Source organism: Galeopterus variegatus, unplaced genomic scaffold, assembly GCF_000696425.1.
Source record: "Galeopterus variegatus unplaced genomic scaffold, G_variegatus-3.0.2 Scaffold2036, whole genome shotgun sequence".
Classification (NCBI taxonomy): domain Eukaryota; kingdom Metazoa; phylum Chordata; class Mammalia; order Dermoptera; family Cynocephalidae; genus Galeopterus; species Galeopterus variegatus.
In genome coordinates, this window is record NW_007728147.1 from 97,336 (window position 1) to 103,129 (window position 5,794).

Here is a 5,794-nt window from a genome sequence, read left to right on the forward strand (position 1 = left end):
CGGAACGGGGGGGGTCGGGTCCTTTGCCGCGAAAAAAAAAAAAAAAAAAAAAAAAAAAAAAAAAAAAAAAAAAGATGCCCTTCTCTACCTATTCACTGAGGTCAATTTATTAATATCTGTATTATTCTTTTAATTCCTGAAGCAAGATGCTTCTACTTTAGAGATATCACTTACCTTGTTCATGGCTGGGTATGTCATTAAAACATGAATTCTAAGAACACATGGAATATGCCTTACTTTTTTTAGTAAGATAAAATTTTCATACAATGAAATGCACACATGTAAGTGTACAATTTGTTGAGTTTTGACAAACGGATGTACCTGTGTGACAATACCACAACCAACACTTCTGTCACCACAGAAACTTCCCTTGTGACTTCTTCCAGTCTCTCTCCACCCCACAGGAAACTGCAGCTCTGATTTCTATCACCATAGATTAATTTTTCCTGTTTTTGAATGTCATGTAAATGGAAAAAAACATACATGCTTTTTTATTTTTGACTTCTTTAGCTTATCACAATATTTTTAATTCTTCCATTTTGTTGCATGTATTCATACTTTATTCTTTTTAATTGCTGAGTAGTATTCCATAGTATGAATATATCGCAATTTTTTTATCTTTTCTCAGGTGAAGGAATATTTAAGGTGTTTCCAGTTGGCTTTATTATAAATAAAGCTGCTATGAATGTTCCTGTATGCCTCCTTTTGTGGACATATGTTGGCATTTCTAAAGGATAAAAACCTTAGGATTGGAATTGCTGGGTCATAGGATAGTGTATGTGTAACATCACAAGAAAATACCAAAGAGTTTTCCAATATGGTTATATAATTTTAAAGTCTCCAAAGTACCGTATGGCTGTTCCACATTCTTGTCACCATTTGATGTTGTCCATCATTTAATTTTAGCCATTCTTTTGAGTTTTAAGATGTCACATTATAATTTTCATTTGTATTTCCCTGATGACTAATGATATTGTGCACCTTTTCATGTGTCTATTAGTCATCCCTATACCTTCTTTTTCCCATACTTTTTTTTTTTTTTTTTTGGCTTTTTGGCCGCTGGCCAGTAAGGGGATCCAAACACTTGACCTTGGTGTTATAACCCTGCAGTGCTCTAACCAACTGAGCTAACAGGCCAGTCCTTCCTATATCTTTTAAGTGGGGCTTAATTTACTCTTCTTTTTCTAACTTCTTAAGGTGAAAGCTACAATGCCTTCAAATCTTTTCTAATAGAAAACTTCAAATCTATTAATTTCTCTCTATGTACTTCACTCACAAATTTTTATATGCTGTATTTTCATTTTCATTTTGTTTTAAGTATATTTTATTTTCATTTGTGCTTTTCTCTTTGACCCACCATAGGTGATTTAGAAGTAGAATGTTTTTCCTCCTTCCTCCTTCTTCCTTCTCCCACCCAATTTCCTTCCCCTTTCCCCTCTCCCCCTCCCCTCCAACTGCTCCCCAACAACATCATAGAATGTAAAAAAAAAAAAGTAATATTAATTTTTAAAAAGTGTAATGTTTAATTTCCAAATACGTATTTAGGATTTTTGTAGATATCATACTCTACTAATTTCTAATCTAATTATTTTGTGATCAGAGAACATACTCTGTAAGATTAAATCTTTTGAAGTTGATTCTTATTTCATGCCCTAGCATATGGTCTATGTCAGAACAGTCCATATACATTTTTTGCAAGCTGTTGGGTATAGATTTCAAGAACCAGCAATCAGATCGACTCTCCTTTATCCTCAGTAATTTCTGTCCAGTTGTTCAATTATCAGAGAACAGTGGTAAAAACAAAACAAACAAACAAACAAAAACTTCAACTGATTGTAAGTTTGTCTATTTCTCCCCTCAGTTCTTTCAAATTTTGTTTCGTATATTTTGAAGCTCTGATAAGGTGCATATACATTTATGATTATTATGTCTCCTTAATTGAATGACCATTTTATCACTTTGAGAAAGTTTTTCTTATTTTGGGTAGTACACCTAGTCTTGAATTCTAATTTTATGATAGCCACATCATCTTTATGATACTATTTACTTGGTATATTTTTTCTATTTACTTTCTGTATTTTTATATTTAAGGTGAGTTTCTTTTAGACACATATAGTTGGGACTTCTTTCCAGTGTATAATTTCAATGAACAAGGATATTTTTCTACATAAACACATAGCCATCAGAATCAAGGAATTAATATATTTCTACTATCTATTCATCTGGCCCTGATAAAAATTTGCCAATTGTTCCAAGAATGTTTTTTACAGTGAAAGGACTGAGATCAGAATCATATATTGCCTTTAGTTGTCATGTTTGTTAGACTCCTTCAAGCTGGAATCATTCCTTAGTCTTTTCTTGACTTTACTCACTTTGACACTTTTTTAAAGATTATAGGCTGGTCACTTCATAGAATGTTCCTCAATTTGATGACTTGTCATGATCAGATCCAAGTCATTCATCCTGGCAGGACTGTTACAGAAGTGATGCTGTATACTTAATAAATTGGAAATTCAGTCTGACCCATTACTGATGTTCCTTTTGATCCCTAGATTAAGGGGGTGTCTGGAGGTTTCTCCCAGAAAAGTTACAGCTTTTTTGTTTTGTAAATAATAAATATTTTATGAGGAGGTACTTTGAGACTAAGTAATCTGTTCCTCATTAAACTATCAATTTTATTCTTTTGTTTATTTACATGAGTATGGACTTATAGTTTTCTATTTTTTCAGTGGGTTATATTCTATTACTATCACTATTTATTTTTTTCTTAAAATTGTCCCAGGTTTGGCCCGTGGTTAAATGTGATTTCTTTGTCCTTTTGACATGTCCTCTCATTCTTTGAGATTTTCTTTACTTCCTGACATAAAAATTAGCTATAGACTCATCTTTTACTTTTTCTCCCCCACCCCAGCCTTGGAGTCATTCATTTCCCTCAGGGAATTCTAGTTACTTTTAATGGTGATGTAATTTAGAAACCAAAATCTGGGCATTTAGTGTGCTCACTGTTATTGGGTGCAGTTGTCCCCAGGCCCTTTCAGTGGATAAAGCTAGAGAATATATGCACAAGTGTATATGCACATACATATTTATAGTTATTTCTATAATTATCTAGATATATTGAAAACCAGGAATTAACAGCAATATCTGCAATTCAATTCCAACACTGAGGTTCATTCTGGGCTTTTTTCTTTCCATATTTTAAACTCTCTTTTTTGCAATAAGAACACATCTCCAATTATATTCAAATTATTTACTTATTTAGTCAATTTCTATGATGTAATTAATCTCCTATCACCACTGCTCCCGTCCCCTGAGCAAATTACCTGCTTACTCCACTTGGGCTGCAACACGCTGCACTGGGCTGTCCCATGCCTCCACTGCATGGGGATACCCTTTTCATTCCATCATTTTTCCATCTCCCTGTTCTGGGCTGTCTCACTGCATGAAAGCCCTTTTCTTTTCTTTCTTTTTTTTTGGACTCAGGTCCCAACCCCCTACATCAGGTTACCCTCTCCCTCGGCATGGTCCCATGGACCTTTCCTTATCGTGCTTTGGCTCTGGCAACCCACGTTGCGTTGCTCCTCTATTTGGATACCATCTTCTACTCCCTTGGGCTCTGATACCTGACACCAGGCAGCATCCCACCAGGACACTATCTTTGCTCCACTTGCCCTTTGACACTCTGAGCTGGCTATCCTTTTACAGGGATGTCCTTCTTATTCACCTTGTACACTCTCACCTGGCACTAAGCCACCCTCCTACATGGATATCTTTTTCACTGAGCTACGTTTCTCCAACCCACATCAGTCTGCCCTCTTCATGTGGACACCTTCCTCATTCAGCTTACCCCATCCTGGGCCACCTCCATCCTGCTAAGGCTCTAACAAGTCACCAGAGCTATCCTCCTACGCTGAGGCACAACCCCATGACTACAATATCCTGTGCTAAGCTGCCTCCTGCTCAAACACCTTCCTCACTCCACTTGAACTCCAACAACCCGGGCTGGGATGCCTTCCAAGCAGATGTCTTCCTCACTCCACCTTGCACCAGGCAGCTCTATTTTGCAGACACCATCTGTATTAATTTTCTATTGTGTAACAAATTACCACAATCTCAGTGGCTTAAAACAACACCTACTTATTAGCTCATGGTTTCTGTAGGTCAGAAATCCAGGCATGGCCTAGACGAGCTCTCTGTTCAGGGTCTCATAAGGCTGTTAAGTTATTAGTGGCTGGAAGCCTTGTAGGGCTGCAGTGGACTGAATAGCATCACCCCAAAATTCATGTCTACCTAGAATCTCAAAATGTGACCTTATTTGTTGTAAGGCTGCACTCTGACCAACTCAGCTAACTGGCCAGCCCCAGAATGTGACCTTATTTGGAAATAAGATCTTTACAGACATAGTCAAGGATTTCGAGGCTGAACATTCCCAATCATCCTGGATTCAGAGTGGGCCCTAACTCCAATGACTTGTGTCTTTACAAGAGAAATGAGAGGGATATTTGGAAAAGGAGATACACGGACACAGAGAAGACAGAGACACGAGAAGAAGGCCCATGTGAAGACAGAGCCAAAAATTGGACTTATGCTTCCATAAGCCAATAAATATCAAGGATTGTTGATAACCACAGAAGCTAGGAGACAGGCATGGGACAGTTTCTCCCTTAGAGTCTCCAGAAGGAACCAACCCTGCTGACACCTTGACTTCTGGCCTCTAGAACTGTGAGAGCATAAAGTTCTGTTGTTCTAAGTCACTCAGTTGTGGTGCTTCATGATAGCGGCTCTAGGAAACTAATAGAGGGGCATCTTAGAATTCTGTCTACCACACCCTCCTTACACCCACCCCATGTGGACCTCCTTCCCACCCTAGCTGGGCTCTGGTATCAAATCTGGGCCATTGTATTTCTTCAAACTTTGGCATAGACACTGATCTGGCTTGGTGCCACCTGTTTGTTGGCTTTAGGTCTGAATTACTCAGGAAGGACCGGAGAGGGCTGGGGGAAAGAAAGAGGAAGATGATGAAGAAAACCCTCCAATAGCTTTTTAGCTAATCCTATTTACTTAAAAAAATTGCTCTAGGGACTAAACTATGTGTTCAAAATTTTTCAGAATCTATTCAGAGTTAATATAATCAGTTCACCTAAAATTTAAGAACTTACAAAGGCAAAAGTCCCTATTTGCACTGCTGTTATATTTTATATTTATAAACATCATAAACCCCATAATACACAATTTTTCATTAAACAGGCAGAAAAAAAGACAGTCTTTTATATGTGCCCACATATTTACTATTTTGATGTCCTTTATTTCTTCACACAGATCAGAGTTTTCATTTAGTGTCATTTTTTTTCTTCATCTTGGAGAACTGAAATTGAGGTTGGCTGGGCTTCATTCTTATCTGGAGCTTGAGGTCTTTTTTTGTGCTCATTCAGGTTGGAGGCAAAATTCAGTTCCTTGTAGTTGTAGGACAGAGGTCCCCATTTTCTTGCTGGTTTACAGCCTGATGGCACCCTCAGCTCCTAGAGACCTCCCTCTGGCTGGCCCATGTGGCCCTCTCACAACGTGGCCGCTTATGTCTTCAAGGTCAGCAGGAGAATCTCTCTCCCCATGCTGCTAAGAAATAGTCTTATATAACAAAGCAGTCAAAAGAGTGACTATTTAATTGTATTCATGGGGTCCACCAACACTCAAGGAGAGGGGTGGGACAGCAATAGAAAATTAATACAGAGACTAACTCCCACAATCTCCCTGACTTCCACCTCCTACCCACTTTATTGTTAGTTGATGGAGTTCT